We start from the raw sequence: 13061 nt of genomic DNA on the forward strand, positions 1-13061 counted from the left end.
TTCTTTGACACAAATCTATCTAAAACAAAATTTTAATCATTTTTACTCAAAACATTTACTGGACTGATTTAAACATTAAAATCACTCCTTTCTAATCCTCTGCTGTACGTTCAAACCTGAGGCCTTAAATAGAGAAACACACAAGTATCTGATGGAAGGAACTTCTGCAGAGTCCTGGTTCCAGAACATGATGATAGAATTATAGACAAACTTTAACAAAACCTCCCTGAGAGTTTACAGGTTTTTATGTTAGATTTCTTCAGTAATTTAATGAGAGTTATCAGCAAAAATCAAGTGTTCATTTGATGAACTTCATTTCCTAAAACATCCAGAATTGGAGCTCATATCTTTGGCAGCTGTAAAGTTTCTGCTCCTTCAAAGTTCACAACACAATGAATGAATTCCTAAAACACTCTCAATGCTGGAGAGCAATGTTCCCTGTAATTTTTCATGAGTCTGAGCAAACACACAAACTCCCTGAGCGTCCCTTGGACCACTGTGAGCAACATCAGACGTGTGCACTGTGGTCACACCAGCATCACATCCATTCAAGTTACATGGTTCATTAAAAGAATCAAATTACAGCATTTACATTTCTGTTAAAACACTTTGACAACAGGAGCCAGTTGAAGGCTGCAGTGATTTTAGTGACACTACAATGTATAAGAGTGAAGTTATTGAATATTTGTCTCTCTTTACTGTTGCAGTGGTTTTGCAAATTGCAGACGGACCCTGTTCACTCCATAGACACCAATGTTATTCCTGTAGCTTGAAAGACAGCTACTTTTGATAAAACTGGGCTTGTAGCACATTGTCTGCCTTGCAACAATGGGAAAGAGGCACCGTTTATGTTTTGACAACCTATATCTAACGAGTTATTGATGCTGGAAGCCCGAATCTGTGAATATCTTTCCAACTTTACTGAACTTGGGGCCACTACCACCTAAGGAGTGATATGTTTAATTTTGAAAAAAGCATTTAGCCACACTTAAAGCTTTAAGTGCTTTATTAATACGGAACTAAAAATTTTGTATTGTTTTATTATCACAGGTTCTGTCTGAAAAGAGGTGGCATCATTTTAAACAGTGAAATCAAACTAACAAAAAGTAATGACCAACCAGTGAGTAATACTGGATTCTGCAAAAACATAACTTTTTAAAAAAAATCTAAATCTTATCTAAACACAGTTAACGTATTAACTTATTTTTGTGTGTATGCATGTATTTATTGATTTATTTAGTACTGTTAACATATCAGAGTTCTGAGTGAATTTTTCTTAAGATAGACAAAGGCCATTTATTGATTACATATAGGCTCTTAAATGTTTAATAAAAACTAAAAAGCATTTAAAAAAACAATTCAATTAAATTCAATTTTATTTATATAGCACCAATTACAGTCAAATTGTCTCGAGACGCTTTACAGAACTAATATGCCTGACCCCCAGAGCAAGCCAAAAGGCGACAGTGGCAAGGAAAACACCCTTTTAACAGGGAAAAAACCTCGAGCAGAACCCGGCTCTTTATGTGGGGGGACCCATCTGCCTGATGGCTGGGCGGGTTGACTGAGGCATTTATTGAGTCACTAAAATAGTGTAGAGTACAGACCACATCAGCATGATTATAAGCATCCTCTGGTAAATGAACAACCAGATACTGATGTCTCTCACCATATGGACTTCAGGAGATGACTGGGGGATGATAAACTGTGACCTACTGGTTGGGTTCTCTCTGTTCTCATGTTTCTTACATGTTTGTCCCCTGACAGCCGGGTCCTAATGTTTTTTGAGCAACACACCATACTATGACGTTTTTACAATGATGGTTCTACTATGGAACCAGTTTGACATGTTCAGGTGTTCTTTGTGTGAAAACTCAGAGATTTCAGGTATCAGAAGGTGGTTTTCAATTTTCTTTGTTAACTTTCTGCTTCAACTTTAAACTAAATTTCCTTCACTAAGCCAGCCCTCTGGACTTCCAGTAAGCTGTGTTCCTATTGGCTGTCCAGGTGGCTGCTTGGTGTTATCAGGAACACCTGAGCAGCTCAGTGTCTTCCTGCTTTATTGAGCTGCAGACAAACATTTCCTCTGCTTGTCTTCACCACTGAACCGGGTTTGGCTCCATTGCTTTAGTTTGTGCTTTAGGCGTTGGCTTGCAGCTTCCAGCAGTAAAATCGTCTTTAATGTGTTTCTTGGTGTGTTTTAGGGCTTTGTACTGGATAGTTGTCTTGGTAAATGTGGTTCTTTAGCCACAGTTAGCACATGGTGCTAATGTGTGCCGTGATTAGTGGATTTGTTGCAGCTGAGTTGTGTCTTTATCTTGGCTGTAGTGAGTCTTTAGAGGTTTTTGGTTAGACACATTCTGTATTCTTGTTTGAGAACCAGCGTTGGTTGTCCAGAAGGTAAGAGTTCCTGTCCTGATTCTCTGTTCTCAGAGGTTCTCTGGTAGGCTGCAGGAGACTTTAGTGTTTGGGTTGTGCTAGTTTGGTTTTTGTACGTTTTCATTTGGACGACTGTCTTGAGGCCCCTCCATGTGGTTTAGTGAGGTTTTCTGGAACAGTTCTACAAAGCAACCTGCAGCAGAAGAGACTTTGAGAGTTTTTAGGAAGTTCTGGAGACTAGACTTTAGAGCAGAAGAAACATTTGTCAGCAGTTTGAGCAGGAGAAGGTGAGCTTCAGAGTAGAAATGAGACGGAAACCTTCTTGACCCGTGTGGTGAGGTCCTGTACCAAGAGTTTGAGCAGGTTGTGAAGAGTCTGTAGTTCTTTGGTCTGAAAGCACAAGAAGAGTCGACTCATTAAAGGAGAAAACAGGAGATATTGTTGGTTCTTCTGTCACTCTGCAGTTTCCTTAGACTGAATATCAAGTTTATATTTTAAATGATTTACCATGTGAGCCCAAGAAGACTTCAATAAACTCCCTCCATCCCCTGGACACAACAGATTTTATTACGATGTTAAATCTTTTTTTTTTTTTTTAAATATGTTTTTTGTTTTAATCATAGTTTTAGCATAGTTTTTTCTCTTTTTTCACAGTTTTGTTATCTGTGTAAAAGGTGCTGAACAAATAAAGCTCAATTGATAAACTGAATAATTGACTAACTCATAATTGTGACAACAGAAGTATTTTCATTGTGATTTAAGGGTTTGTTTCATTTCTAAGGTTGAGGTTAAAATCTTGACAGAAAAAAAAGATTAAAGAAATAAACTACATTTTAAAAAAACCAATTAAATCAAAGGAAAAAAACATTTAATACAACAAAACTTTTAAAAAGAAAATTAAACATTAAATACAATTAAGTTATATTAAACAGACAAAATAATTAAATAAACAGAAGATACAAAATGTAATTACAAAATTAAACAAAATTTATTCAACAAAAATATGAAACATTGAAGATTAAATATTTTAGATAATTAAAGATTTAAAAAATAAAATTAAACAAGACTATTACACATTTTTTTAAAAATACAAAACATTAAATTAGATTATTAAACCTTTAAAAATACAAAACATTGAATTAAAAATTAAATATTTAATTGGAAAATTAAATCTTAAAGACAATGAAACTTTAAATAGGAATTAAACTGAAAATACAATGAAGCATTTAAAAAGAAAATTAAACATTAAAAGGTGGTAAAACATTTAAAAAGAAAAACCTTAAAGATTTAATCAAAAAATTAAACACGGGGAAAGAAAAGGAAATTTTTCAAACAAGCCGATAAAACATTTGAAAAAACAATTAAACATTAAAAAGACAAAACATTTGGAAATCAAATCAGACATTAGAAAAGAATAAAAGGTGAGAAAAGAGCAAAACTAAACATTTAAGAAGAATCAAACTAAAGACAAAACATTTGAAAAGACACCAGTTAAACGTTAGAAGACCAAATTAAACAGAAGAAACAATAAAATGATCAAAAGAGCAAAAACAGATAAAGGTCTGAAAGCGTTTTCTAGTCTGAAATGAAAACATCAAGTTGTTTCTTCAAACATTTCCTCTTTCTATGTTCTTGGTTTCATTGTGGATAGATTTACTAAGAACTCATTTCAGAAAACTGCTTTCCAGATAAAGTCTACTAGTAGTTGAAGGCATTTATCAAACTGTTACCTTCTGATCTCCACAAACTTTACTGTTCAGTGAAGAGAATCAAAGTTTGTTGAGTATTTCTAAAAAACCCACAGGTGAAGGTCTGAGAAGAACTCAGATGGATGGTCTAAATGTGAAATCAAGACTCATGGTCACAAGTTTTAAGGCTTCTGTTAACCATAAAGTTCAAACTAACAGAGAAGTACTGAGAAACTTTTAAAATTTCAGTCCTCAGACTGTCTGAAGGTTCAAACTAACAGAGAACTACTCAAGAACTTTTAGGTTTTCAGTCCTCAGACTGTCGAAAGGTTCAAACTAACAGAGAACTACTCAGGAACTTAGAAGATATCAGTCCTTGGGCTGTCTGAAAGTTAAATCTAACAGAGAACTACTGTGGGACTTAGAAAATTTCAGCCCTCAGACTGTGTGAAAGCTCAGGTCCTGAGGACTCGGGAGGTGTGGAGGGTTTGGAAAGTCTTGGAACTGAGGGTTCAACCCTCCAGCACAAAGGCTGAAGTCCAGCCTCCTGAGAAAAACGGTCGAGTCGAGACTCGAGTTAAAAAAAATCTCGAAAATGGCAAAAAATAGATGATAAATGCGCAAAAAAAAGAAAGTTTAGTATCTGAGCGAGTAGCTCAGGAGGATAAGAAGAGGACTACAGAGTGGAGGGTCACAGGATCAAGACCCGACACCGGCACTTTTCTTTGTTTGTCTTTGTCAGGATTTTGATAAAACTTAAGAAGGGTCTGGTCTTGAACCAGCGACCTGCAGCTCCATAGGCAAATCCTTAACTCACTGAGCTACAGATCAGATACAAAGAAATAAATTCGTCGTCCCTTTGACATCGTAGTTCGTGAAGTGACCACATGGGCAGAGCCAAGGCGGAGTCTGGGTGGAGTCAGGGCGGAGAGTAGGCGGGGAGGTGGGTGGTGGCCTCCCCCCTCTACTCCCCCACCTCCCTCCACCGCCCACCACACCTTCCCCCGCCCGACAAGTTCTTCGAGTCTCGATGAGTTCCTCGAGTCTCCATGGGTTTCCCCCAGTTTCTGGAGTTTCCACGACGTCGGAGGCAGAACAAGTTGTCATGAAGAGGTGTTGAAGTCGGCCAGGATGGACTGACTTTTTACGGCGACTAGAAGGAAGACCACTAGAAGAGCAGGTCTTTAACCACCATCCATAAAATCCATGGAGTCGCTCCAGAGAAATGAAAGGTCAACTTTTATCAACCTCCATCCAGATGTTCAACTTGATATCTTTACTTTGACATTTTTAGCACCACAAACCTTTAGTATCACACTTTATTATCATTTATTAGGACTTTAATGGAATCCACCAGCAGATTTAGTTTTTGTTGACAAACTTTTTTCTTGTCATCGTGGGACTGCAGTATTTAAAACTATTCCTTCTATTTGACCTCATGTTTATTAGTTTTAGTGGAGAAAGTTTGAATTGTCAATTAGTCTCTTAAAAACCAAATAATAAATTGGATTAGTCAAGAGGTTTAAATTTCTTACTTTGTCATATTTTAAATATGACAAAAAATATAAAAATAAAGTGTCTTGAGACAATTTGACCTGTATTTGGCATTATGTAAATAAAATTGAATTCAAATTGTATGTATCTTGTAATGTTGGAGTAATTCAGCCATATATGTTAGAAAACACATTTTCTTTGTCCATTAATCTGTTGATTGTTTTCTCCAGTAATTCATTTCTTGTTTTGGTTTATAAAATGTCAAACCCAAATATATTCAGTTTACTGTCATAAAAACCAAAAAGATTTACATTCATGATGCAGGAATCAGGCAGTTTTTCACTTTTTATCTTAGTTTAGTCAGAAACATAGTTGATAATGTGTGAATTGTTGCAGCTTGTGAGCTGTAGAAGGTTTTAATCTTTGGGGCCGAGTGTCAGAAAACATTTAGAAACCAACATCAACAAAACACTCAAAAAAGATTTGAATATCATTAAAGGGAAATCCAACTTTTGCATGACAATGTCTAATGAAAGGACATTTATTTCCAACGTAAATGTGTGATATTCATCCTCTGGAGCTTTCTCTTCACATCGTCTTCCACCTGGACTGGTTTGGTCGGGAGCATGTGCAACAAACATTTGAAAAACTGCACTTTAACATCAATAAATGACACTGAAGTTTAATCTCTACATAAATGAGACTGAGTCTGGATGTGCTGCTCTGTCATTAACTCCTAAGTTTAGGGAAAGTTAAAACAAAAGAGGACAGTTCAGAGAAGACTTGAGAATGAGCTTACTTTGAACAAACATCTCAGACTTTCTGAGCTTCAGCACCTCTAGCAAGATATTTTAACAAGCAACTCAAGAGATCCAGAAGTTGGAGAGAGTTAGCTTTAGCTGAGCCAAAGAACATGTGGGACGCTAACCTAGCAAACATTTCAGACTTCTCTCTGTGAATTCTGAGAAATAATTTACTATTTAATGACAGAGCTACACATCTTAACTCAGTCTCATTAAAACAGACTCTAATTCAGTGTCATCCATCCATATTAAAGTGCAGTTACCCAAAATGTTTGTTGCATGAGCTCCAACAAAACCTGTCCAGGTAGAAGGTCACTTTGACAAACAGGAAGTGGAAGATTCCAAGCAGATTTATAGAAGGGGGAACGGGACTGTACTAAGTGTGGTCGAGTATAGAGGGGTGTTTTGTGGGTTTTTAAGGCTGATAATGATTATTAGTGAAACATTTGGAGTAGATATTCATTTGCAGTAAATGAAAATATTTAAAATCTTGAGTTAAACTTAGAAGAACACAAACTCTAACAGAAAACTTTGTTGATACGTTTTTGTTTTGTTTACAGATGTTAAGTTAAAGGAGTTTTATTCGTGACGGATAACCAATCAAATCACTCCAGAAGACAGAGCGACCACAGGTAGATAAAGGTTCAGAGCCAAAGTAGCACCATTTTTAAATGTATTTATTACCATAAATTAGTAAAAAATAAAATACTGATAATCAGTAAATCAGTCAGCCCACAGTTACTACAATTCTACAATGTATGTCTCTTTCCTTTGACTTATTTGTACAATATACGATGTATATGATGGTGTTTTTTCATACCAAAGGCTATACTATGATGTTTTCTAAGAGACATACCATGCTACTCTGGTTGTTCTGGCTCTGGGCCACTGCACTCCTCCTCTGTTGTTTTCTGGATTGTACTCAGCTGCATGCCTTCGTCCACCCGGCCTCCGTTGACTCGTCCCGCCTGCCGTCTCTGGAGCTGAAGCTGGATTGGAACAGACCAAAGTACAGTCCAATCACGATGCCAGCTGCCTCTCAAAAGGCTCCTTCATCTGGCGGGTGGCGGCACTTCTTCTGAGGGGAAGCTGAGCTGGCCCGGCAGAACTTTGGAGATGTGTTCCAGTGGTTGGTGGATGTGTGGGGAGATAGAGAGGGACCTTTGAATTGTTCAGAAAGGAAAACAGGAAACCCATTGGTAGTTTTAGTTTAGGATTCTACTGCGGTGTGTTTTTGGGTTTTAAGAGGTGAACAGGAAGAGTTTTTTTTGTATTGATTATCTTTTACTTTGTTCATGGTTGGAATGCCCATCAATGTCAACATGAAGTTCACTTTTAGTTCTGTTTATTTATTTTTATTTTACTAACACCCATTTGCTTTTAACCCCCTCACATGTTGTGTTGTTGTAAACTTAGTCTTTCAAATAAATACTCGTCAAACCCTCTGGAAACCAGCGTTTGTACTGTTTTTGTGTTGCTCCTCACCTACTTCAGACAGCCGGGACACAACAACGTTTTGTGGACTAAAGGCTATACTATGACGTTTTTAGACCAAAGGCTCTAATATGACATTTGTTGGACGACATGCTATACTATGACATTTTTAGAGCAACATGCTACACTACGAGATTTTTAGAGCGACATGCTATACTATGACGTTTTCTGAATGACATGCTATACTATGACGTTTGTTGGACCAAAGACTATACTCTGACGTTTTTGGAGCGACATGCTATAGTATGACATTTTTAGACCAAAGGCTACACTCTGACATTTTTTGAGTGACATGCTATACTATGACATTTTTTGAACCACATTCTATACTATGACGTTTGTCGGACGACATGCTATACTATGACGTTTTAAGAGCAACATGCTAAACTATGACAATTTTAGAGCGACATGCTATACTATGACGTTTGTTGGGCGACATGCTATACTATGGACATTTTCTGGACCAAAGGCTATACTATGACATTTGTTGGGAACATGCGATACTATAGGCTTTTTTAATTGACATATTACTATGATGTGTTTTTTGTTTGTGTTTTTTTGTTTTTTAGCAACATATAATAATTTGAACAGTTTTAAAAATTACTATACTTTTACTTGTGCAATGAAATATTATTCTTTTTAGGCAAAGGCCATGTTTGATTACATATAGGCTATTAAATAAATGTTTATTAAAAACTAAAAAGCATTAAAAAATAATAACCAACTTAGGCATTTACTGAGTCACTAAAATAGTGTAGAGTCTACAGCCACATCAGCATTATTATAAGCATCCTCTGGTAAATTCACAGCCATATACTGTAGGAAATCTAGCTGATCTCATCATGATGTCCACTTACCATATCGACTTCAGGAGATGATTAGATGATGATAAACTGTGACCTGCTGGTTGGGTTCTCTCTGTTCTCATATTTCCTCCATGTTTGTCTCCTGATGCTGCCTTACTTCAGCCAGTCCATGAGCAACAGAAAACACAGTTTGCCTTGTTCCCATTGCCAGGGGTTCCACTCTTCCCACTCCAGTCTGTACATTTGCAAACGTTTTTGCTTCTTTGAACGTGGTGGAGTTTCAGGTGTAGACATTTTTAAACATGCGGGTGCAGCAGCGTCTGTAACCAGGCAACCAGAGACAGAACCATAGGACCGGACAGGACCGGACACACAGAGACGTCTGAAGTCTGTCCACTGGACCTGGCATCGGGTCCTCGCTACATGGGTCCTACGAAGATGAAATTGGCTGCCCTTAATATTTCCTGTGTTTTATTTTATTCATTATGCAGTTTTGATGAGTGTGTGACAGACGTGTACGGGGCATTTATGAAAATACGGAACAACTTGCATCCCGTATTGATTCAATATGGGACGCAACAATTAATTGTCAAATAAAGGACGTTTCCATATTTTAAAGGGACGGGTGGCAACCCTACAGAGCAGTGTAAAGAAACTGGTCACCTAGCAAACTGAATTAGTCTAGGTAACACTTTGTTTATTATGTGTGTTTTCTGCTCAAGTTAATGTCCTGGTTTGATTCATTTTAAATTACTCCTGATCTTGAAAGGTTTTAAACTGTACAGTCAAAGTAGTTACAACTGTGAGCGAATAGCTTGAAATGAACTGCCCTAGACTGCTCTGTTCATAACCGACCATTCTTTCACAGCTATATCAAGAGTTATTGTGCAATGATAGATAAATGCAGCCCATTTTTCAACTGTTTCCTGTTTAGTATGCGTAACCTCCTCTTAATTTGTTCTAAAAGAAATGTCTAATAAGGCAGTCTAGTCTTTCAGTCAGGTTAAGTCATTTTTCCCATTGGTGGTTTGCATTATATAGCTTTGTTTTTCTCTATTCTAGGAACTATTGTTAAATCATCTTTATGTGAGACTTTGTTCTCGTTTGGAGCATATTCTCGGACGCATGCCTCTGGATCTGGACTTCTTAGAGTTCACTTGCACACAAGAACTTGTGTTTTTAAATGCTTTATCCAACCAAGTAGAAGTTTGCCCAGCTATTTTAAATGCACTGACACAGCTACACCATCTTATCAGCTCAGAAAAAGAAAACAGGAATCAGTACATTGCAACTGTGCACTCAGAGAGAGGAGCAGCTGGGCGACAAAGAATGGTCACATCCCCAGAGCACCTGTACAACTTACTGGAACTTAATATGTCTGTCCCATGTATAGATAATGGTATCTGTGAAATATTAGCTGAGTATGTCAAATACTTTTAGATTTTTTTTTAAGTGGACTGTAGACCTAGTTTCAGTATTTTTTTTTCTCACATTCAAATTTGAGGCTATATATATTATATAGGGCTGCACAGTAGCGTAGTGGTTAGCACTTTCGCCTTGCAGCAAGAAGATCCCTGGTTCGCGTCCCGGCTTTCCCGGGATCTTTCTGCATGGAGTTTGCATGTTCTCCCTGTGCATGCGTGGGTTTTCTCCAGGTACTCCGGCTTCCTCCCACAGGTCCAAAAATATGCTGAGGTTAATTGATTATTCTAAATTGCCCGTAGGTGTGAATGTGAGAGTGATTGTTTATCTTTGTATGTGGCCCTGCGACAGACTGGCGACCTGTCTAGGGTGTCCCCTGCCTTCACCTGAGTCAGCTGGGATAGGCTCCAGCCCCCCCCGCGACCCTAGTGAGGATTAAGCGGTGTATAGATAATGGATGGATGGATGGATATATTATATATAATATCTCAAGAATAATTCAAGATAAAAGCCTGAAATTTTCATTTATTTGTCTTGCTAACATAAGCATATCCGATTGCTATTAAATACAGCGGTGGAAAAAAGTTTTTGGACACCTCATACATTTGTGAAATATTGCATTAAGAATCCCTCTGAGGTCTTCACATGCAATTTCTATTAGTTCAGTCACAGCCATAATACGAAACAAATCCTAAAAAAGTCAATAAAAACTTGAAATTCATTGGTTCCTTAAAAATAAGAAATTTTGAGTATTGGGTCATTTTGGTAGAATTTAGTTTTGTTAGTCATGTAAACAACAAACAAAAAAAGCATCATTTGTGTCTGTCTAATGCAGTCACACCTTTTGAAACACAAAAGACTTTCCAACAAATATTTCACGATAATATTTGAGATTGTGGAAAATTTTCGAGGTGCCTGAAAACTTTTTTCCACCACTGTATCTGTCAAAGCATGAACATTTGCCATTGGAAAAATGCCACTATCTCCAGAACAATATATGTGGTCATGGTTCCATTATGCCAATGTCATGGTAATGATTGGATGCAGGGCTAATTTACAAAGAAATTACACAAAACAACATGTCAGGTTTCGAAGACTGGACTTTTCATAGACCACTTCATTTTTTTCATATTTCAACTCACCCATAATCTGAGATTATTGATCTACTTGTTCAGTATTATAGATTCTTCATCATTGTTCTGAGATAGTGTCATTCAAACAACCTCAAATTTCAATGTGCAAAAAAATGCCTGTTGAAGTAGGTTGACAGTGACAGCCAATTTAAAAATATTTTTTGCTCTGACAGTATTTGGCATACTATATATATATATATATATATATATATATATATATATATATATATATATATATATATATATATACTGTCAGCCTATAAATAAAGCCTATAAATCAATAAATATATATATATATTTATAGGCTGCTGTTTTGTAATATTGCAACGGATTTTCATCCCATTCACCAGTGAGAAAATAAAGTCAGTACAGTCCAGTTCATTTTTAACTCCTGCTTTAATGCTGTGATTCCATGTATTGTTCACCAGAAATATTCTTAACTTCAGATACTTTAAATGTATGGCAGAAACACGCATACTTGAGCCAGATAACCTGTCAGGTGAGTTGGAAGAACAGGTAGGGGAGGGAATCCAAAAGTGCACTTAGTTTTGTCAGTCAAGTAAAACTAACTAGAGAACAACACCTAACATATCTTGACTGGCAAGTGCAAATACAGGCCAGGATGTCAGTCTTAAATGATGTGTAGTCCTTGTAATGTCCTGGGAATGTAAGGTCTCATAGCAGGTGGAGGCTGTCAGGTATCTGCCATTCACTACTTCTGTAGAGAGAGTTCTTGGTAGAGTCTCCCATCCAGTCCAGAATTTCACCAGACTGGTCAGTTCAGACGGTGTTGCTATGGAGTAGGGCTGCCACAAACGACAAATCGCCTGAGCACGCAACGTCATTAAAAGCGGAAGTGAGCGCGCAATGCAACAGAAATCACCGTCCGAGTGGAGCGCGGAACACGCACGGACATCCGCGCTGTATCGTGCATATATAGTATATGCACGTTACAGCGCGGATGTCCACGCTGTATTGTGCATATATTATATATATGCGTATACATATTCGTGCTCAGGCGATTCGTCGATTCGTCGTTTGTGGCAGCCCTACTATGGAGTGGATTAAAATTGATTAAATAAATGGCTACAACAAATGATCAAAAACAATCTAGGGTACGCATACTAAACAGGAAACAGTTGAAAAAATGGGCTGCATTTATCTATCATTGCACAATAACTCTTGATATAGCTGCTGTGAAAGAATGGTCGGTTATGAACAGAGTAGTCTAGGGCAGTTCATTTCAAGCTATTCGCTCACAGTTGTAACTACTTTGACTGCACAGTTTAAAACCTTTCAAGATCAGGAATAATTTAAAATGAATCAAACCAGGACATTAACTTGAGCAGAAAACACACATATTAAACAAAGTGTTACCTAGACTAATTCACTTTGCTAGGTGACCAGTTTCTTTACACTGCTCTGTGACTTAACTGCATTTTCGGGCACATAAATCACACTTCCACCCATTTGTGCGTTTATAAAATTGTTACTCAACTACCCAGCTGCAGAACGTGCTGTCTGTATAACCTCATTACTGTGCTAGCGCGGCTAGCGCTGTATTAGCGTGGCTAGCGCTGTATTAGCGTGGCTAGCGCTGTATTAGCGCGGCTAACGCTGTATTAGCGCGGCTAGCGCGGCTAACGCTGTATTAGCGCGGCTAGCGCGGCTAACGCTGTATTAGCGTCGCTAGCGCTGTATTAGCGCGGCTAACGCTGTGCTAGCGCAGCTAATGGCATGCATTACAGCTTACTGACTCACAAAAACAAACCACATACAGGACAAAAAGGATTAATACACTCACTGAAGCGCCGTCGTTCATGCTGGTAGCTGTGGTTGACC

General features: G+C 37.6%; 1 long non-coding RNA gene across 2 annotated transcripts; it reads right to left on the reverse strand.

Annotated features, from left to right (window-relative positions):
* Window positions 1–233: 233 nt before the first annotated feature.
* Window positions 234–13061, reverse strand: LOC129348205 (uncharacterized). 2 transcript variants are annotated; one of them, XR_008600677.1, is made up of 5 exons: window positions 13024–13061; window positions 11803–12012; window positions 8716–8820; window positions 7221–7525; window positions 234–2769 (listed from the first exon to the last, which is right to left on the reverse strand). It is a non-coding gene; the product is annotated as an uncharacterized LOC129348205 (long non-coding RNA). The 2 variants fall into 2 exon arrangements; XR_008600676.1 differs by lacking the exons at window positions 11803–12012; window positions 13024–13061 and having other exon boundaries at window positions 8716–8937.

The sequence above is a fragment of the Amphiprion ocellaris genome, chromosome 23 (genome assembly GCF_022539595.1).
Source record: "Amphiprion ocellaris isolate individual 3 ecotype Okinawa chromosome 23, ASM2253959v1, whole genome shotgun sequence".
Lineage (NCBI taxonomy): Eukaryota > Metazoa > Chordata > Actinopteri > Pomacentridae > Amphiprion > Amphiprion ocellaris.